The sequence below is a fragment of the Pteropus alecto genome, unplaced genomic scaffold (genome assembly GCF_000325575.1).
Source record: "Pteropus alecto unplaced genomic scaffold, ASM32557v1 scaffold3, whole genome shotgun sequence".
Lineage (NCBI taxonomy): Eukaryota > Metazoa > Chordata > Mammalia > Chiroptera > Pteropodidae > Pteropus > Pteropus alecto.
In genome coordinates, this window is record NW_006442484.1 from 46,369,760 (window position 1) to 46,393,407 (window position 23,648).

The following is a 23,648-nucleotide window of genomic DNA, read 5'->3' on the forward strand; positions in this document are numbered from 1 at the left end:
TACCAATGTTCATAGCAGCATTATTCACAGTGGCCAGGACATGGAAGCAACTGAAGTGTCCTACGATAATTTGCTAAAAAAGCTGTGGTACAAATACACAATGGAATATTACTCAGCCATAAGAAGAGATGAAATACTGCCATTTGTGACAACATGGATGGACCTCAAGATAATCATCTTAAGTGAAATAAGCCAGACAGAAAAAGTTGAAAATCACATGATATCACTTACATATGGAATATAAACCTAAAAGCAACAAATGAGCAGGACAAACAAACAAAAACTCATGGACATGGACTATAGACTAGTGGTTACAGAGGGTAGGAGGTGAGGAGGAGCAGGGAGGTAGACAGGGTAAAGGGGGTCAAATATAGCGGGGTGGGTGGAGGGGGAAGTGGATCAAGGGGGTCAAATATATGGTAGCTGAAGAAAACTGGACTTGGGGTGGTAAACACACAATAGAATATACAGTTGTCAAATTATAATGTATACCTGAAAATTATATAATTGTGTTAATCAATATTACCCCCAATAAACTTAATTTAAAAAAAATAAATTAAACTAAAAAGATCAAAATATAAAAAAATATTAGGGCTTTATTTTTATTTTCCTTTCCAAAAATTTAAGTCTGAGTATCTCAGCTGAAGACCGTTAAAGCACCAAGAAATTAGCCACATAAAGTGGCTCATAGAACCTAGGACAATTACAGCTTCTTGCAAAGCTGCAAAGAACTTTTGAGTCGAGACCGTTCAGCAAAATTCATGTTAAATGAAAATTCCATTAAGTTTTTTAAAACTTTTTTGCTTTGCAAGGAATAAAAAAATAATAATTTCAAAACCAATGAGGAAACCTAAAAGTCATTCAGACAGGCTCCTCTGGGCAAAGACCTTGAGCAGGTTTCAGCTTGTTACTGGAAGTCAAAACGACTAATGTTCATTCATTCTTGAGTCCTCTCTATTCCCCAACCAGAGCTCACAGTCTGCCTGGTTCCAGTTCCTCTGTGCCAGCATATCTGTTAATGTCTCAAGCGGCTTCCTTTACAGCCTCATGATCATTTGTGTATTATTAACTAACCACAAATTACAGTCATTACTTGGTGCCTAATTTTATGTAACATTTCTTTGTAATGTGTACAAAAGAAATTTGTTTTTTCAGGAGTTTGGTAAATAGCATGTGCCATGATTAATTAGAGAATATAATGGGTTTGTTGATTTGAAATTAAATTCAGTGCAACAATTTTCTTTAAAAATAATTTCTTAAATGACATTTCAAGGTGTATGAGCCTTAAAAAAATAGTAAACATTCTGCATCAATGTCGTTTTTTATGCCCCACTTCAGATATATCTGTTGGACTTTATCTGCTAAAGTATTCAATTTTATGTTCCTCAAATCTATAGGCACTCTAGAGAACTGCAACATTCAAAGAGCTATTTTAAATCCTTTTTGGAACAAGGTACAGTGTAAATGAATAAAAAGACAAGCAAATCCTTAAATACCTGGAGATCAGTTATAGTTCAATGTAGTTCACTCTCTTCCAGCTGCATGTACTCTTCTTCGTACACACAAGTGCATTCCTTCCTCAGGGACTTTGCACTCATTCCTTCCTCCTAGACATTTTTCTACCTGAATCTTTATGTGGCTCGAATCTTAGACAGGGTCTTCTCTGACCATCCAGCTAAGGAAATTCCTTGCCCCAGTCCCTATCACATCACTGTGTTTGATGTTTTATTCACAGAGCAAATCATTCTCTGATATTACCTGGCTTTGTGTTTGTTCATTGTTTTTGATCTGTCTCCTCCTGTAGAAGGTAAGATTCTTGAGAGCAAAAACTTGTCTGCCTTATCCTCCTTGTATTTCCAACGCCTAGAACAATGCCTGGCACATTAATTGGTGCTTAATAAATTTTTATGAAATGAATGAACGAATTTCGTTGCCCTCACAAGCCCCTATAAATAACCATGCTGCTCCTAGCAGAGAGACAGCATAATTGGTTTTAAAGTTTTTCTTGAAGACACAGAGAAAGAATTTCAGTATTTGTTGGCTAGGCATGAGATGCATTGGAAGGAAATGAATAATTAAAATGTGAGCAAATTAAATGCCAGGGAAGGGTAGGAATGAAGATTGTTAACTAATTGCACAAACATCAAATACCAGCTGAGAAATAAAACGTTCAATTAGTTGGCATTTTTGTCTTTATAAACTCAACAACCAGCTTGAACTGTTCCCATTAAAATAACTTAGCCAAGCCACTGTCTTCGTTGATAATAAACTAAAAAATCCAAAGATTCTTTCAACTCTCATATATTTAAAACAGGATTTTCAGGGTTGATATTGTGTTTCACTGTATAGAGATATGAGAAAGAATAAGATGAGCGTGCTGCAGTCATATGTTTCTGATCAAGAATACAAACTAAGAGGTATAAATTTCCATGTTAAGTGCAATACTATATTTAAATTTTATCCTCAAAATACACCAAAGTCTCCCTTTCTTCCTATGCCTTTTAAAGCTCTTCTGTAACTCAACGTGAAGTCTGTATCAAACCAATGAGATGGGCCTTGCTGTAGTAATAAGATTTTATTCCACAATTGTGAGTGGGATCTGGAAAATGCTTGGAGTGAACAGAAGTCTAGGTGGCTCAGTTTGCAATGAGATACAAATTCTTTAAGTTCAAATCTCATCTCTGCCATTTACTAACTGTGTGAACTTCTGCACGATACTTAATTTCTCCGAGTCTCAGTTTTCTCACCTGCAAAATGGGCCTGATGTAACTCATGTAGATTAAATGTAAAGTACTTGCTTTCATGTAATAGTACATGTCAGTCCTCTTCCTTATTGCTTTTGGATCTTGAGTTGTAAATTACAGAATTATCCCCATGCCAAGGTATAGAGTAATCCACCCAATTTTTTCCACTAATTTTTTGTATGTCATCTTTTCATGTAAATTTCCTATCCATTTAAAATTTGTCCTGGTATATGGTACAAGGAATAGCTTCAGTTTTATCTCTTTGCATGTGGCTATCCAGTTATCCTAACACCACCTGTTAAAAAATTCTTCTTTTCCTCACTAATTAGGGATGCTACTTTTACTATACTTTACATTTTTGTATGCAGTTGGGTCTATTTCTGAATTTTCTACTTTTTCCATTTGCCTGTTCATGCATTAATGGCAAACTATTTTAATTATAGAGGTTCATGATATGTTTTAATATTATACCATTTCTGTTCATTTTGAAGGGTTTCCTGGCTCTTCTTGCATGTTTATTCTTCCACACTATTTAGTCATTTTATGTCTAGCTCTGAAAAAAAACCGAATGGCATTTTTATTGGAATTGCATTAAATGTTGAACATAGGAAGAACTAAGATCTTTATGATGTTGAGTTTTCTATGAACATAGTTCATCTTTCCAACTATTTAAGTCTAATTTTATATCTTCATGAGTGTTTATAATTTTCCTCACATAGATTTTGAACATTTCTCGTTAAATTTACACCAAGGTATTCCATTTAGTTTTTAGCTGTCAGACATGTGGTCTTTTCTTCCATTATATCTTCTAACTGATTTTTGTTTGTATCTATTGATTCAGTAATCACATTTTGGTAGTATTGGTATTGGTGTTTGAAAACTATTGTGTATGTAGTATGGAATAAAGCAAAAATGTATATATATTGGTGCTATTGAGAAATGAGATTTTCAGCTCGAGTGAGAGCAGACACAATTGTAAGATCAATGAGATTAAGTAAAAATCCTGTAATTCTGAAAATAAATCTGAGGTAGCAATACTAATTCATAATGTGTTTTATGCTTTAAAAGTATATATTCTAGTTCTCTCCACTGAAAAGGCCTGGAAACAATGGCTAACCCAATAGCAATAAGCAACCCTGGAACCCTGATTGTGTCTCTAAATATCATTTCCACCAAAAAAACACCCCTCTAGGAAAGTCAGCTTATTCCAAGTCTGACACAAAATTTTAATAAATTAGTCTGGAATATCTTGTCATACCAGATAGCAAGGAAACTATGAAAAACTACTCGGGTTCTGTCCAAAGAATTTGGGTAACAGCTTAAAGAGTATACAACTGGCCAAAATGGGATAATTTGAGCATCAGTAGGATGATAAATCAATGGATCAAAACATATCAAGTATACTTAAATCTATAAGTTCAGTGTGAAACAAAAGCCACTCATTAATCCCCTTTAGAGAATGCCAGGGAACCAATTCATTGTGTTTAAAAAAAAAAAAAAAGTCTCAGAGTAACCAAAGAGTCAAGGGGAAGTTTTTCTTTATAGAATTTTTCCAGCTAATAATGAACAAGAAATGATAGAATTAAGATCTCATCATTTTGCAACCTCCTGATGAATTAATGGACCGAGTGATAACCACCAGTGACTGCTCACATCACCACAAGGAAGTAATCAAACATTATATACCTCCTAATAGAAGTGCAAAGCACTACGTATGAAATATTCTTGACAAAATAATTGAACCTGAATCTTATCAAGCCTCTAGATCTAACTACCAATTTGCAGCTTATAGTGGCAGGAGGAACACATTAAACAACATCACAGGGACACAATCAGCAAAATCCAAAGTGTCAGAAACCCCAGGATGGCCAGTTTCTTCAACAGTAATGACAACAACAAAAACAAGTGCAAGAAAAAAAAAATGAGATGATAGGGAGACCTATAAATTTGTTTCGTAACTTCCAAACATTTACTTGATCGTATTTTAAAAAGTGGGGTAGAATCACATCAATTTTCTTAATAGTGTCACTGTGAACAGACTAAATTTCAGACTTCTTGGTTTGCTTTGGAAACTTCTGAAGAGTTGACCATTAGCAGCCTACCACACTTTTTTCTTCCCCTACAGGTTCTCTTGCACTTGGGGAGGTGGAGGCGGAGATGGGGGAGAGAGCTGGTGACAACTGACGCTACATAAGTAGTATGTAGCTGAGCTTGCCAAACTCTCTCCATTTCCACTCATAGGCAACAGGGTGATGTGGCTTATTCTTTAGCTAAGTCACAGAGTAAGCAAGTAGGCTTATCAAACACAGAGAATGGAGGGAAGCTTCCATGGTAGATAATTTCCAAAGGTAGGAATGGATGAACTCAGAGCTTAATTATTCAGTCCCTTCTTTTGCTGACCAGAGAGAGGTATGCTAACAATGGAGTTCAGATACTTACTTGGTCCACTGAGATATCGGTATAATGCACTCAGTTCTCTTGATTTAAATGTGTTGGAAAAGCCATGTGTGGAAGGAGGAAAAAAGTTAGTTTATTACAGCAATGGTACTATAAAAGGAAAATCAAAGCAGCAATGGCAGGCAGTGTCCCTTTCCTCTTGAACCTCAACGATCACTCCACTCCTCTCAGCTTTACAGTCCAAGCAAACTCAACTGGGAGAGCAGAGGGTGGTAACCGGGGCAGAGAAATGAGAAGGCCTTTAGACCTCTTCTGATCTTGGAATCCCAGCATTTTTACCTTTGTAGTTAAGGTAGTTATGGGAGCTTAAAGATTTAAGAGTCCTGATCCTTTTGAGGTATACCATACAGATACTGTGTTCTTTTCCAACCACACCCGCTGGTTTAAATACATAGATAGCCTCACCGCCGTTACTCAGCCACTTTCCAACATCAAGAAGGCATTTTTTGAAGATAGAAATGATCAGTCTATATTTAGTTGGTCCAACGTTGAGAAGATAGTTGCCTCTCAAACTTGATATCTGAACCAATACCAAAATGATTTCAGATTCACTTCAATGTTAGACATGACCATGTCCCCATGATAGCTCTGGGATGTCTTGTTGATGGTGATGCACCTCTCCCACTTGCGATACAGCAACTTCTCTGGCTTGAATTTACCCTGAAGGTTGTAGTAGCCTCCATGGAAACAGGAGCATTTCTGGCCCCATCTGTCATTTACTACCACCTCGTCCTTGACCTAGCTATCATTGTAGAGCCAAGAAAGAAAATTTGTAGAGTTCCATAAAATCAGGACATCCCTACCCACCATGAGACCAAGTCAGGTCAGGTTTGTACCTGTTAACAAGGTCATATAGCTCTGGCATCGTTCTCTCACTGACAAATACTGTGTTTTGAAGTCAACATGTATGTTCCCCTTCCAGACAGTTGTTTCAATGCACCAACCAAATTGTGATGAGGTCACAGGTCCTTGACATTCCAGTTCCAAGACAGTTGTTGGCAGGTACATACTGGCCCCATGGTTGGCCCACTTTTGGGAATGGGAGAGGTTGTCATGGTTAAAGTTAGGTGGGTAGTTGTCAGGCACGAAGCATAGGTTACTGGGGCAGCAGCTCGCCCTTCCAGGGCCACCAGAACCACCTGCTGCCGCAGGCTGACCCTGACACACACCCCAGTGCACTGACATCCTCAACTTTGCCTTGTGGGAGGCTCGGCAAGTTTGAGGTGTAGCAGTGCACTCAGCTGCTCCCAGCAGCAGCAGGTCTCCTGTGACAGCTGTCAATTTAAAGAGACTTCCAATTCACCAGTCCTAACAAATGGACCTCGTTTGGAACCTGACTCAAGCAAAGCAAACATTTATCATCTTTTGTCTTATTTTAAGAAAAGGGCTGCTGTGGTGTTTGCAAAAGTAGATAAGATCTACTTTAGAAATCAGAAAGAATTGAGAGGTTTGGGGTGAGAAGTTGGGGAGGGGGAAAAGTGCAGGTCATGTGAGGGGGGTGTGGGACCTTTCTCACCTTTGTGACACTCATCACAACCTTATTTATCTATTGCCTTGAATGTGCCCCTCAGGGAAATATTTTGGTTTAAATAGAATCTCAGAGGAGGGATCCAGAAAAAGATAAGCTGTATTAAACCCTGCACTCCAATTCAACTAGAGATAAAACGAGAGAAAGGAGACATATCTCCAGATTCAATTCTTCTATCTTCAGCTATGTTTTATGAAGAACTTATGTCATTCACAAAAGAGATGTAGTTTCCCCAGGGGAGGCAGCAGGTGTACATTTTCTCTCAAGGTTATTTAATTGCTGTCAGGGAGACATATGATTAACAAAACCAAATGCTAGAAATATGAAGTATAGACAATTTTAAAGTTGTTTATATAGTTGATTACAGTATATCATACAATGTGTTTATTTGCCATAAACCTGCCTATCACAAACTGTTTTCACACCTGTGCATCTACACGAAACAGCTCACCGCTTAGCCCTGTGTAAATTCCCAGCTGAGGGAATGGCCAGCAGCCTGCACAAAGTAGCTTTCCCTGGTGGCTTCTCAGTTACCCACCCTGCACCCGCTTCACACCGGCGGTTCTACCACCGTAAGCTGAGGCCTGAGGCTTGCCGGCCCGTAGAGTCCCCTACTTTGATGAAAGTCCTTTGAGTTCTTTGGAAGGAAAATACTATGGAAGCAACTGTTGGGATTCCTTACTGTCCTCTGTGACATTGCTACCCACAGGGAGGCCCACATCTGAGGGTGACTGTTCAGCAATGAGACAAGTACAGATTTGAGAGAGAGCATTTAGAACTGTTGAGAGCCACTTGGCCGCATAAGTTTATGTCTCTTGAATCTAATAAAAAAATGGGACTTGAATTTTGTGTGTATTGCTTTTTATTACATTTTAAGTTCTTTTTATTGCACTTTACAAAGTACAAGGCTGTGGCAGATTGGAAATAAGAACTAATCCTTTGCCACACAGAGTTTAAGAAGCACTACTTTAGAGGAATGACTCCCATGCATGCTACATCTCAGGGCTTTGCCTTGACACTCTGACGGTTCCCAAGGGGCACCTGATGGCAAAAATGTAGACCTACAAAGCTGATCTTCCCAAAGGTTCAAAGGGTCACTCATAGGTGAGAAGCAATGTGTTAGGTCTATGCCAGGGGTTGGTAGATCTAAAGAAACAGCCTAGCTGACTCCTGGTCACAGCATAACCCTTAGGCCTTTCAACAGTAGTAGGAGAAGCAGCAGCTAAGACTTTCATAGAATTTACTATAATGCAGATGCTGTCCTAACTGCTTTACGTATACACGTAACAAATGGTTCTTCTCTATTTCAAGTGATATATATATCTACATCTATACATGTACACAAAGAAGTGTAGCATCAAATCTGCTTACAGTGATTCCTTGTATAGGCATGAAATTTGCTAGCAACTGACCCTTTATTGGGGTATTTCAAGATATTGTGCCAAATATACCAGAGACAATAATTCAACAATAGAAATGTAATACCTAGGACATTAGCATTTTGTGTTCAGATGTTGGTCATAGAGCCTAGCTGGAAAAAATTTTGATACAGAAACAGCATCCAATTTGGGAAGATATGGAGATAATTTGAATTATGCTTTCATTTTCTGTTGTTGCATTTGGAAATTCTCAGAAATGAAACAGATATAAAAAATAAATAGGAAAATAAATAGGAAGCAAAGAAAACAAGCAATGCAAAAACCTTGCATCATAACACAGAGACATTATCCAAGACCAAGTCTTTCATCTACTAGTTTTCTCCCCCTAAATAGATTGTAAGACTGAGGTGCATTTTCAGATGGTTTGGTACTCCTGACCCCAACACTGGGGTTTAATAAATGCTTGAATTTTATGAATTCTGTATTTAACAAACAAAGTCTATTTACCCTGTTCCTCTAAGAATCCTTCTTAGACTCTGCCCCGTCTCATGATTCGCACAACAATCAGCTACCCCACTGCTGTTGGCAACCAGGTTGCCTACCTGGTTTTGCAGTGGTCAAAAAAGTTAATTGTGCACAGGTTTTTAGTATATCATTGTTGAGAGGGATTAAGGAGTTCAGCCCAGGAGGAACGTAAATGGGGGGGGGGCGGGTGAATTAGCCCCTCCTCATCTTTCCATGGCTTTTGTCCCTCCTCATGTTCTGGGGACGAGCCTGGGCTCGAGTCTGTGACAGTCATAGGTGACTCCAAACCCACATGAACAGGCAGGGAGATATTTTTTCCCAATTAAGTAAAATATTTTCTCTTTTTCATCAATTTAAACCTTAGTAATGAAATGTTAATGCTATAGCCCAATCAGTTAATATTCATTGGAAGCCGATAACATTCCAGAACCATGATTTCTACCCCTAATTAACCATGGGTCTCAAGAGAATCTTCTCCACATTAGCTCTGCATGCCCTTCTGGATGAGGTCACAGTTGTAGTCCTCCTCTTGAAGGTGGAGAAACAGGAGGCCAGAGTAACTCAGCCAATTACACAGGTGAGTTGTGGAAAGACAAGAGGAGGACGTCTGTTAGTTAGTGGAGATGTTCCCAGAAAGGAACATCCCAACTCGTTTGTTCGTGTTATTTCTTATGTCTCTATAATAATGAGAAGCAAAGTAGTTCCTTATAAAATAACTTCAAAAAATTATCATTTTACTTTCCCAACAAAGTGATGAGATAGATGTTAGTATCTCCATTGTACAGATGAGGAAACTAAGACTCAGGAAGAATAAGTATTTGCTCACGTGTTCATACATGTTGGAGCAGAGGCAGGATCTTAATGAAAGTCCTTTGCCTTTGAGCCCAGTGCTCTTTTACCACTGTAGCTGTTTTTACGGTCTTTTACTGGATTTTTTTTCTTTTCTATGTTTCAAATTAAATACATCCAGAACCGAATTTATGATTATTTCTCCAAATCTTTTCTTTCTTCCATCCTCTGTACAGAAGTGTGAGCATAATCTTTGACACCTTGTTCTCTTTCACGGCCCCAAATCCAAGTCTTGGTACTTTCAGCTCCACTGCCTGGCTTCAAGCACTCCAGACATTTATTTGTTAAAAGCACACTAAAGTAGAATGCATCCACTTAAGAACGATACCAAGAGGAAAGAGTAGTTGGGAGGTAAGCTAGATTTCCTTTTAAAAACAAGATTTTGAAAGGTTTCTTCAAAGACTAATAAGCAAAAATTAAGCTCGTGTGTGACCTTATTTGCTTGGATATATTAGGCAGTATTAGTTATAGTCATAGTAATAGCTTAAATTTGCATTTTAACTTCTGTAATGGCAACTGAGATCTTTTCTGGAAAAAAGCAGAATTTAGTCTATAGCCATGCCACCCTGTACAAGCCCGATCCCGTCTGATCTCAGAAGCTAAGCAAGATTGGGCCTGATTAGTACTTGGATGGGAGACTGCCTAGGAAGACCACGTGCTGTAAGTGTAAAAAATAATAATAATAATGATAATAAAAAATAAAGGATTGTAAGCTGATAAGGTCCTTGCAATCTCCGAGGTCAACCAAAGGTTGCCTCGCCTAAAAATAATAATAAAAAGTAAATCCATTGTAGTTTAATAACAAAATAATGCAATAGATAAGTTATCTAGTTTTCCTCTCACAATCAGACTCTAGAAAGATACGTAAACAAATTATAATTTTACAGGTCGAAAACAGGTGCAGAGAGGCAAAGTGACTTGCCCAGGGTCACACAACTGAGACTAGAATCCGGAATACCCACACCCACATAGATGTTTTTTCCCAGTAGGCTCTGCTAAGTTCTCTGCTGCATTCTGTCTTCATATTTTAATGCTAAAACAGCACAATAAAAAGCAATCTAAGAAATTCACTGATTTAGCGGAAGCTGATGGCACATACGCTATGGCTCGGAGACCATAGTTCTTCTGTTGTTGTTCTAGAGACCATGCGTGTATGTGCACCAGAAAATCAAAAGTGTAAGTAAGAATATTCTTAAAGGACAAGAGTATGAAAAATAACTAAAGCTAAAATAACTTGTTAAACAATACATGATATAAAAAGAAGTAACTTGTGACATCAAAAACATAAACAGGAGGGAGTAAAAAGGTCAAGTTTTCATATGTAACAGAAGTTGTTATCAGCATAAATGGACTGTTATGTCTATACAATGTTTTATATAAGCCTTGTGGCTTATAAAAAAGTGAAAACTTACAGTAGATTCACAAAAAATAAGGACAAGGAATCAAAGCATATCACTACAAAAAATCATTAGTTCACAAAGAGGGGAAGAAAGAACAGCAGGACTCTAAGGGGGCCAGAAAACAACAAGATGGTATCAGCAAGTTCTTACCTCTCAATAATTACTCTAATGTAAATGAATTAAATTTTCCATTCAAAAGGCATAGAGTAAATGAATATATATATATAAAAAAAAGACCCAACTATATGCTGCCTACAAGAGACAATGTTCATACTACCCAGCCATCTATAGATTCAATGCAATCTCTATCAAAATTCCATTGGCATTGTTCAAGAATTTTTTTTTAAATCCTAATATTCATGGGGAACCACAAAAAAGATCATGAATAGCCAAAGCAGCCTTGAAAAAGATCAAAGCTGAAGAGGCATCACACTTCCTGATTTCGAACTGTATTACAAACTATATAGTAATCAAAACAGTATGGTCCTGACATAAAAACAGATACATAGACCAATGGAATAGAACAGAAGCCCAGAAATAAAAATTTGCATATACAGTCAACTAATATTTGACAAGGGAGTCAAGAACAGACAATGAGGAAAGGATAGTCTCTTTAATAAATAGTGTTAGGAAAACTGGATAACTACGTGCAGAAGAATGAAATTGGGCCTTATCTTATACGATACACAAATATTAATTCAGATTGGATTAAATACTTAAATATAACATCTGAAACCATAAAACTCCTAGAAGAAAGCAAAAGGACAATCTTTTTGATATTGGTCTTGGCAATAATTTTTTGGATATGACACCAAAAAGCACAAGCAACAAATGCAAAAGTTAATAAAAGGGACTATATCAAAATAAAAGGCTTCTGCACAGCAAAAGAAAACAATTAACAACATGAAAGGCAACCTGGAATAGGAGAGAATATTCACAAATTGTGTATTTGATAAGGGGTTAATATCCAGAATACCCGAAGAACTCATACAACACAATAGCAAAAACGAGAGGAATTGAATAGACATCATTTTTCTGAAGAAGATAGACAGATGGATAACAGGTACATGAAAAAATGTCCAACATCACTAGTTATGAGTGAAATGCAAATCAAAACCACAATGAGATATCATCTCACAACTGTTAGAATGGCTATTATCAAAAGACAAAAGACAAGTGTTTGCATGAATGTCAAAAAAAGGAACTTTTGCATTGTTGTGGGCATGCAATGTGTATAGCCACTATGGAAAATAGTATAGAGGTTTCTCAAAAAATTTAAAATAGAACTACCACATGATCCAGCATTCCCAATTCTAGGTATATATCCAAAGGAAATGAAATTGGACCTCAAAGAGATATCGGCACTCCCATGTTTATTGTAGCATTATTCACAATAGCCAAGACATGGAAACCATCTAAGTTTCCATCAAAGGATGAATGAATAAAGAAGATGTGGTATATATACACAATAGAATATGGTTCAACCAAGAGAAGGAAAGAAATCCTGCCATTTAAAACAATGTGGATGGACTTGGAGGGCATTATGCTAAGTGAGGTAAGTCAGGCAGAGAAAGTCAAATGCTGCATGGTATCACTTCTATGTGGAATCTAAAAAACAAACAAAAAAAAGTTAAACTCATAGAAACAGAGTAAAATGGTGATTACCAGGGGCTGGAGGGTAGGGTAAATGGGGAGCTGTTGGTCAAAGAGTATAAACTTTCAGTTATAAGATGAACAGGTGTGGGGATCTAATGTTCAGCATGGTGATTAAAGTTAAAACGGTTATATACTTGAAAGTTGCTCTAGAGAGCAGATCCTACATGTTCTCACCAGAAAAAGGAAATTGCAACTGTGTGAAGTGATTGAGGTATTAACTAACACTGTCGTGGTGAGCATTTCCCAATATATAAGTGTATCAAATCAACATGTACATCTTAAACTTACACGATGTCATATGTCAATTATATCTCAATAAAGCTGGGGAACAAAAAGTATTTTCTTACTTGGTAAAATGACAGTCTTGCAGGGGAAAAAACCCACAATGGCTTATTTCTGTAATACTCTCTTGCACAACGGTTCTTTTTACACTGGACGCAAACGCTTCAGTAAATGACTTAATATGGCCAATCTCCTCTCTTTAAAATATCTACCTAACTATTGTTTTCTCTCACATGGTCCTTCTTGAAGTAAGAAACCAAATATTCTAAAGAAAGTCAAGAAGCAATCTAAAGGAATTTTTTAATTTACCGTTTTATATAGATTGGATTGGGTCACTATGAAATACAATCTTTATTATCAGCTCTCTGTAGCCCAGGTGAAGTATTTCTTTTCTCTCCAAGTCCATATTGTTGAAAAATTTACCATGAACTTCTCCCATACTGGGTCTTAGTGCTAAAGTACACTACTAGAAGTGCAAAGATAATGAGTTTTAAAAAATCTGTCAGTGATATAGATAAAAATGAAAGTTAGAGCAATTCCCGGGCAGCAGAGAAAGAATCCAATGTTTACATAATCCCAATGTGCATACATGGTTTCTGCTACATTTTCCTGCTAAAACTCATCTGGCTTTGCTCAAGACCTCAAATGCAGTGAATTCTAGGCAGCACCTAATATTTATTCATCGTATTGTCAAGAGCATCTTTGCAGTTCTTGCCAAGGTCTGTCATTGAATATGTTTATCCAGCTGCATGGCAAAGACATAATACACAGTCATCATTTTACTCAGTCACCTACTCAATAGTTTCTTCTATGATTAAATTAACTCATAAATATTACACTTTTAATGCCAAAAAAGCCATGGTTCATCCAGCCAGTTGAATACTTGTTTGTCCTTTTTCTAATGTTGGTGGGTACTCAGTCATTTCATTACAGAGTTTGAAATAATGAAAATCATTGTAGTTACTTAAACATGCACAATAAACAGAGCATGATTCTTCCATGAGCTCTATTATTTTTGAAGTGCAAAGCCTTAAAAAGAAATTTTGTAAGAAGCACTGAAGGACTATGAGGCAGCGTTGGAAATGGTTTTGATGTACATAGGCAAATCTGCTCTGATTGCCTAATGCGAAAAACAGAAATAATGGCTCTATCTGCAACTGGCACAATTTCTTTCTCAGCAGAGAACAGTTTCAAATAAACTCACATATCTTGCTTGGTCTTGCTTGTATTCCATTTACTACCAGACTGTACTCGTGAAGCCTATAGGCTATTTCCACATACTGTGGCATTTTGGAGACTTCTTCCTCAAAACATTCACACTTGGTCTGGCTTTTTAAAGCTGCCTGCAGAAGACTTACATGCTCATCTCCACAAGAAAAGGATTGTAGTTTAAGGGCAAAAATCAGCCTTTGCCCTCTACTGCTGGCCTGGGAACAGCAGCGCAACCTGCATCTACACAGGTACCTGGCCCTGGAAGCAAGAGCCATGTGCCACAGGACCCCTTTCAAGTCACCTTCTGAATGAAATATTTATATCTGGAACTGCAGGGCAGTTAGCTTTTCTAGAATTATATCCAAATTTGCATGATCATTCTGGGAATAGCCTCGGTTAGCAATTGCTCATAATGTCGACGCTTTTGGAAACTTTTTACAGTCATTTTATTGTTTTTATTTCAAAAATAAAACTTAAAGGAGCTTGAAAAGAGGTTTTTAAATGATCACACAATGGCCTGAGTTCCATGGTTTCAGTTCTGTGCATTTTACTTTATGAGCACCCACCGAAATTAGCCAATATTAATCCATATTTGAACAAAGACTGTGGATACAAATGAGCCCTAACTTCCTAGACTACTGGGTGCAATGCACAAGCTGAAGCATTGAGAAAGCACTGGCCTTGGGAGGCGAAGAAGTTATAGCAAACAACATACGGGCTTTAAAATCTGGAACTATCCAAGACCGAACAAGAAAGCTATTTTAACTTTACTTGTTTCTTTTTTTAATCTCTCCAGAAGATGAATGATTTCTAATCACATTAATTCTCATCTTTAGAGCTGGTTCCCAAAAGAGCCGGGTTGGATTAAAACCGCTGGTGAGTTTGCAAGCCCTGTCCAACGATTACCTAATGCAAGTGTGTCATCTGCTTTCTTTGCTGTATAAAAACACACTAAGGAAATGTGTTAAGTCCACTGAATTGTTCCCAACTCTCTTATTCACCTTTCAGTATGCTAGTTCCTTCCCTTGGCATTGATATCATTATGCATTTGTCAAAGATAGACCGTCACTTTAGGACCTCTATTATGTGCAAGAATTGGCAGCAAATTTTGCCACTGGGATTTGCTTATATCCTCTGTATGTTATTGTACTTCTTGGGCATTCAGTAAATTCCATACGCCCACATCTTTGATGTTCATTCCAGCCCCTAAATGTGGAAACAATGATTGAAATTTTGGATCAAAGCGTCTGTAGACGACAGGCAAGGCAGCTCTCTGATAATTCACTGGAACAGAGAGCCCACCCTTCCCCCATCTCTCCCTTTAAATCTAGGCCAGTAGTCCTCCAAGAACAGCTCTGGCTTCCTCAACGCAAAGGGATGGTAGGAAGTTAAAACAACTCCAAGGTTTTCGGAAAAAGAAAGAGTCTAGACTGAACAGCTAAATTGAAGCTCACGGTCTTTTCTACCTTACGGAGAAAGCTAACTACTATTCCAGTTGGTTCTCCCATTTCTTTTCACTGGTGTTGCTCCAGTCTCTACTACTTCTACTAAGCCAGGCTTTTTTCACGTCGGAAAAGTCTCCAGACCTCATTTCTGCATAACGTCAGCTGCACAAGATGGCCCAGATTTTTTAAGATGAATTTTTAAAAAGAAGAGTTAAAGGGTCCATGAATTAGGAATTATAAAGGTAACGGGGTAAAAAAAAAACAGACAAAAAACCAGAACTACCAAAATTTCAATGAGTTACTTTTACAAACTAGAATTAGCTGTCTGGAACACATTTTCAATATTTGCTTTTGCTTTACTCTGGGGATGCCAGTGCAAATAATTACTTCATTCAATTTATTTCACAGGTCAATTTTGACTCATAAAAGCATTAAAGCAGGTAACCCCTAGGGATGCTGAAAAGAGAGATGAGCAAATAGATATGAAAACTGTTGCAAGCTCTTTGAGGGGGAAAAGGCACTTTATAAATCCAGGGTATTTTATGGTTATGTTTTTGCTTCACTCCATTTGGTATCTAGAATGTGCTAGTTATAATTAATATACAATGTTGAGAACTATTATAAAGGTACATACGCCTTTTAAATATAGTGAAGAAGATAATTGTGTTTTGGGAATCGCATCCTGTGTAAATGAAAAGAATTCCCAATAGAGTGCCATAATTGAGAATTGGGCTCACTGCATTGAATGGAGAAGAGAGTCATCTTAGCATGACAGCATGTGTTCAATCAAAAGGCAGAGAGCTAAGGAGGTAACATGACAGCACTAAAAATACCAGTTTCAGATAGCCTAAGTGGGAAGTTTTTACTGCCAGACGTGTGAAACAGCGACATCCAGCGGTCGTGGAGATAATTACAAATGTACCTCGTTTTAAAATATAAAATACGTTTTATATTGTAATCAAATATCCTGTATTATCAGACGTTGTCTACATTCTTCATCTAGCCACAATATAAGTCAATAAGTCAGGCTGGATGCTAAGCAAAGCAAAATGCGCTGTTTATTGACTATGTAGCTCCTACAGTCTTTTGTTCTCTTATTATTTTGCTGTTTTTTATTTTAACTTTACTAAAATTATAATGGGTCTACTCTCCAAGGGACTCTCTGACCCTCCTAAGCACACTTAGATATTTTTGCAAGCATAAATGAGACTGCAAGCGTATTGCATACACATCAAAAATGGAAGCTGCATTTGACTCTACTGTTAAATACTCCAGGGAAGGCATCTGTGACCCTGAGCATTTTCATTGCTGTGGAATTGCTCTAAGGAATTCATTAGGACTTTTTCCAAGTCATTGAAGAAGAAGAGAAAGAAGGGAAGAAAGAGAAGAAAGGAAAAGGAAAATAAAGGAGAGGATAGAAAGTAAAAAGGAAGGGAGGAATGGAGGAGGAAGGCCTGAAGAAGAAAAGAAAGACAGGACTATTCATTGATCTTTAATAACGACTCATTAACGTGAAAATATGTCTAAAGGAAGAATTCGAAGACATATTCAGCCTCTAATTTTGTTGTTGCTGTTTTAAATTGCATTTCTTCAATTGCCAGGCAATTAACTGATAAAAAAAATAATTTTTATTAAAGAAAAAATTCCAAGAATAACTGCTGCTGCTTCGAAGTACCTAGAACAGTGTCCCTTGTAAGGAGATGCATAGTCTCCCTCCCCCACGTTGGGGAAGAACTCTCAACAGAAGCCTGTTAGGTCACCTGGGCCTATAAGTTATTTATGTCCGTGTCAATGCTGAGCACATCAGGTGACTGCTTCCCAGCTTCCCAGGTGACAATTCTTCAGAGAAACCGTCATCTTGTGGCAAGCTATTTCTTCATCGTAGGCTCCCTCATGTTGTGGGGGTCGGTTTTCCTTTCAACTACCTGCCTCTTTAAAGTTCTCAAGATGGAAAGAACATAACGATGCCCTCTTTCACTTCCTCCTTGCTGGAAGATAGGGGAAAAATCAAACAAAACAAACAAGCAAAACATCTACCCAACTCCAATAAGAAAGTACTAAAATCAAGACATAGCTCAATAAAAGCTCCAAACGCCCTTTAGCTAACATACCCTTGTCGTGCCCAAACGGTGGAGAAGAAAGAACGTCACAGAAGCCGTTGGACATAAGGAGCATGTGTGCACAAGACCTGTGATTTGCATTAAGCCAAGAGCACTAGGACAAAGGTGTGAGGATGGTCTCCACAAAAAGTCTGGGAAATTCTTCCCATGTGTGTCAGTGAGAATTAGGGGAGATGTGCATTGAAACAGAGCAGGTAAATCTGCAACCTCTCTCCAGATTTGTTGGCTTTTACAGGGCCTTTGAACTGCAAGCTGGATTATCCAGATTCTGAAGTAAGAGAATGCCACGCTCCTACCCCTGCTCTCCTAGTGTCTTCACTGAGGAGATTCCTCTGGCTTCTTGCTTCACTTAGGAATTTTCGCAGCAGGGCTTTGTGGGGAATAAATGAAAAATTAGCATGCATAGCTCTCACCTCTCCTTTTAGTGCTGCAGGAGTTTGGCTGGGCTAGCTCTTTTCTCGTGCACCCTGAAACCCTGATTCGATGATTTCTGAAGTCAAGCCCTGGAGTCTCTCAGGAGTAAAAATGAAGCTTTCTCTTGACATGCTGGGGCCTCCTGCACCAAGATTGCCGTGGGCACCGCATTACCAGCTCCTGCCAGTCTGAGGAGCAAGAGGCTGGCATGAAGAATCAGTTCCCTTCTTTTCTTCCTAAAGAAAAGCCTGCCTTGCAAAGCTTTCTTCAGTGTTTCCGGACGAAAAAAAAAAGCGGTTGCATGACATACATATCTTCTCCAGACTTATAGCTCTGGGTATAGTTTTACTGTAGTATATACTCTAATAATCCATTTAATTTCTTTAGAGTGATGTTATATATATACAGGTGGCATTTGTATGGAATCATATGCCATAAACCTGTCTGCTCCTATCTGGGTTCAGAATACAGAAGAATCTGTTTCACAGACACATGGTCAATTGGCTGGTTTTGCATTCTGGAACACAGCAGAGCACTTGCAGGAAAAAAAAATAAATTCTATAAAATGGTGGCAAGATTTCTGATTTACTGATAGTGCTGGTTTGAATTTTCACTAAAATATTTAGCTACAGGACAATGTATTAGGCATATTCTTAAAGGTAAATAACTGCAGCCAATAAAAGTTCGGCCTATAAAGGGTCCCATCTTCTACAAGTTTTCCACACCGAGAATTACTACCGGTATAATCATGGCTCCCTGCACACTAATATTTCCTCTGATACAGTATGATCAATGTTGTGGAAAAACATTTATTATATTTCTTCTAGCTACTTAAAGGCATTACTGAATTATGGGCATTGCAAAACGAATCCACTGTGCATTTTTTCTTTATGTGACGTTTTTACAATCTTCATTTTCTGCTTTGCAGCCACTGAGCTATAGAGATCCACACTTTGTCCCTCTTACAACTGCCACTGAGGCTACCCTCTCCTTTCTGCTTTATTACATCTGAAATGCACTTCGTATGATAACATTCCTTGTCATTTTGTGCCAGACTCATATTGGAAAGAAAGAAGTTATGAAAGAAATTAAACAATCAGTGTTGTTAATAACAGTTTTCAATTTCCTTATTTAACGAAGGTTATGAAGTTTAGACTGAGAAAAGGACAAAGCGGAGGAGATGGTATTTTACGGAATTATTCCAGAAGAGCTGATAGACTCTGAATGGGTGTGGCTTGTGCAGTTTTGACATTTAACAATTTTATTAACATCTTTGCTTATTATGCACCTTAATCCGCAGGATCTGCAGCTGGGAGAAAGTATCCAGCTAACAGCCCGTGTCTCAGGCCCTGCCAAGGGATGAATCAATTAGCAAGAGAAGCAATGATGCAAATGCTTCAGGGTCACTCGGGATGCTGTTTGCCTTTTCGATAGAGAAAGCACGCCATAAATAACATCACACCTCAGGAAATCATTCCGGGAGGCCCAGATGCTGGCGGGGCTGCTGCCTGGGACGGAAAGAATCATTTGCTCATTGTGTGTATTTCCCCCATCTCAGTCAATGGAGGATTTGTAGTAAAATCAAAGTATTTAAAAGGAGGACAGTATGTGGTAACGGAGGCATGTTTAGTAATTCTTTTAGTACCAGATCCCATGATTTATGACCCAGAGTTATAGCCAACTTTATTACAAAAATGACTTCACCCATAATAACCTTATCCAGGGCTCTCTGGAGAATGATGTAGTACCCAACAACACTGTAATCTAGCAAATATTCACAAACAATTCCCACCTCAGTCTCACCCCCTATCCCCACTCCCAGGCAGGCTTTCCCCTTTACCTGCTGGGAAGGGGGATGGTCCCAATCAAGGTTTTGTGCTCTTTTTTGTGGGATTTGCCTGGATCAGGCATCTATAATAAGCCAGGGCAGAAAGCTGCCTCCTTGCATCTCAGTCACATCTTCCCCAACCTGTTCTCTGCCAGATAATGAGCAGAAGGCACCCACACCCACTCACCCTTCATTTCCTTCCCTCTTAGAGCCTTCCTCACTCCCTGTACTTCTACCCACTCTACCAGAGTGCAGATCTCCACCACCTTAGAGAGGTTCACTGAAGCTCCTCCCCCCACTTTTTAATTGCCATGGTAACCGGGCTGCACTAAAACTACCAGGGCTGAGTATCCAAGCAAAGTCCCCTGAGCATACAGGAATCTAAGAACTAGCCCTCCATCTTATTAAACCCTGGTGTCAGTTTCTAGCAATTGTTTTAAATTTACACCCTCACAGTGGTTTAGTGGGATTATGTGTCCATTTGCATTAAAACAGGATTCTGTCATTAAGCTGCCATACAATAAGCTTCCTTGGGATAAATTAATGAGCTCTAAATATCATCGAGTAGAAGTTCACTTCACCAAGATGGCCAACAAGGGGGCCGACAAGAAAGCCGTGGCTGCTCAGAAATCTTAGCCCAGGAGAAATATAAGTGCCAACTGAGGAAGGAGTTCTTGTCTTGTTGCTTCACTGTGAGATAAGTGGTTCTGATTTAGAGCTGATCTGGGTGGATTGGCGACATTCTCCCTACTCACCAAAATCTCACAATTCACTTCCTATTCCTTATGCCAAATATGCCTTTACCTTTAGCCTTGGATGCCGAAATTCGCTGGTTGATCACTGGCCCCTTTACTCTGTAATAGTATCTGAGTATCATCTGCTTTCCCCTGTTTTCTGTCTGTTGTTAAGAAATCTGTGTGAATCTGAGGTGCCTGGGAACAATACGCGCACAGCACAGCACCATGTGTAGTCACAGTGAGTGCTCTCAACTCTAAAACGCCTGTACGGTTGTTCCAAGACTCTGCACCATCACACAGGAGCCTGGGCCCTGGAGCACTAGTCCTGAGAAGGAATTCCTTGCTCTGGTCATCTAGAAGCAGTATAGGAACAGAGAACAGTTTTTAAGTTGGATTGTCCTTGCTCACAGGTATTACCAACTCTTGCCATTGCAAATACACATACATGTCTAAGTAGAATTTGTGTTATCAAAACAAGTTAATCACCCACCAGACCTTCTTTTATGTAAAGGAGGTAAGACTGGCTGCTACACAGACATCCCGATTCACATATTACTATGATCTCATTTCTGTGTCGTCTTAGCAGGGGACAGTAATGTATGATTGAGACACTGCTATATTTAGGAATGACAAGATGGGCATTATTAATAGCTTAATTGACATTAAGGCAATTACCCCTACCCTTATTACAGTTTGTAGAATTACACAGAAAATATTGGCTGAGGCCTTTTTTTCCCTAGAGCTATCTAAGGATACAGCATTTTATTTCATGCTAGATCCCGGCTTTGACATTAGATACTTAGCCATAGAATGATTCCAGTAAATCATTATAAATGCATTATAATAAAGATGTTATGAGCTATCAGATATTAACCCCCAACCCCTAAAGAGAGATAAATAGTACAGTTGCATGATTCCCACTTTTGTTTCATAAGAAATAAGCTTTTGCAAAGAGCAACTGACTAATGAATTATAAAATGGTGTGTTGAGCTCAGATAATTAAACAATGCATTTTAGTGTCTAGTGCAGGATGAACACTAAATCATACACAAATAAAAACCGAAAAACCTAAACCCCAAGCTCAACTCCTATTTTCAAATAACATTAAGTTTGGTCTATTGCCTAAAAATGCGTCAACTCTTTTCTTATCTGATTAGAGGGGCTTATCAAGTATGAGATCAAGATACAAATAGGTCAACTAAACCGAGAGTTAGAACAAGAATTCTGTAGGTGCTAATTTCAGATAAGCCCACAAGGTTATTTTAATGGAGATTTTACGTGGAGATTACCTTGCTTCCCAAAGTGGGTAATGGGGAAAAAGTCCAGAAGAATCTGGAAGTTACCAAGTTTCTTTATACTTTTATATTTTATCTCTGAATTCATAATAAAACATATTAGTGCAGGGGGGTTTCAAAAACTCTAGTGTCGATGGTGGTCTTGGCCTTGTAGTGCTGAAAAGATAAATGGGAGGCGGAGTGGTGGGGAAATCAGTTTGGGTTCTAAACACTGTCCTCAGTTATGTCACCGTGCCTGGCAGGGGTCCAGCTAATGGCCAAACTTAGATCATTGTGAAGTTTTCTCCTCTCACGGCCTCCATGTGCGGCTGGTTTGCCACTGGCTGCTATTTCTGGCATGTCCTAGATTTTCCAAAAGATTCGAAGCTGCACTTAAGCACATTCTGAATGTGTCTTAGTTTCCCAGATTCTGAAAGACATGGTGACTGCCTTAAGGCAGTCTTCTGTTTCTTTTTCAAATAGCTCACCACTAATGACCATGTAGACAAAATTAGAGATGGCCTTGGACTCTGCGTGGGCCACGACCACCTGTGCTGGTGAGCAGGACTTCCTTAGAGCACCTGGTACATCATGTTACACTCAGCCAGTCCTCTCCTGTGCCCTAGTCAAGCCAGACCACACAGCCTGGTCCCCCTCCACTTCTTTGTCCCCATATATACAACTGACTTCATGTTTCTAAGGATTCCTTTCTTCAAATGTAATATGAAGATACTTATAATGCCTAACCATAGCGTTGTGTGAACATCAAATGAAACTGGTTATATATAAATCTATCTATGTAAAGTACCTGTTACAGAGTGAGCCCACAATTAAATGTCATCTATTTTTATTTTAGTTATCTTGCATTTTTCCTTGCCTGCTTCTTCTCTTCCTTCTACCCTTACATCTCTCAATCTGTCCTCCAACACACATGTGTGTGTGCGCATTCACACACACACACACACACACACACACACCTCCAACACACATGTGTGCGTGCGCATGCACACGCGCGCGCACACACACACACACACACACACACACACTTGCAAATCTCTGAAGGAAGAGGCTCTGACCTATTCACTCAATACCTTTCAGTGTCTAGCACAGGGTTTTGCTTAAGGTATACACTGCGTTCATGCTAGTTACCTGAACAGTAACAGCTACAAGTAACTGTTAACATTTTTTGACCTCTTAGTATGAGCTAGGCACTATGCTAAGCATCATCACCTCATCTAATTCTTACGACAAGCCTGTGAGACAAGTATGATTTTCATCTTCATTTTATGGTAAACTAAAGTTTAAAGGCATTATACAACTTCCTCAAGATCACACAAGCTCATAAATGGGTAGCCAAGATGCAAGCCCAGAGTCAGCCTAAATGTGAAGTCTCAGCTCTTACTTGCCCGCTGCATTGAGCTAGTTTTGTCAGCTTTCTCCTCTTTTAGACCAGGCTCCATCAAGGGATCAGTAATAAGCACGTATCCACTCTCAGACGGATGACCCTTAGGACCTTGATCTTTGGCGTTCCGAGAAGTCCAGAAGTGTATGCTAACTCTAGTTTACAGCTTCCCAAAAGTCACTTGTCTGAAAACTCTCGGGTCATTACATAAAACCATCCAAAAAAGACTTTACAATTGCGCACCCCATAAAGTTAATTTCACTTTGAGAGAATGTGTCTGAGGGAGGTGATACACTCGGTTATGTATTTAGGTTGGTGGCCACAATAGATGGAGCTGTCCTGTCATCCTTGACACCCTGGCTTACTGGCGGCCTCGCTTTATCACGCTGTCACAGG

General features: G+C 38.7%; 2 pseudogenes; one reads left to right on the plus strand and one right to left on the minus strand.

Moving 5' to 3' along the window:
* Nucleotides 1–5,354: 5,354 nt before the first annotated feature.
* LOC102891404 lies at nucleotides 5,355–23,310 on the minus strand (annotated as a pseudogene).
* LOC112470787 lies at nucleotides 10,031–10,149 on the plus strand (annotated as a pseudogene).
* Nucleotides 23,311–23,648: the final 338 nt, after the last annotated feature.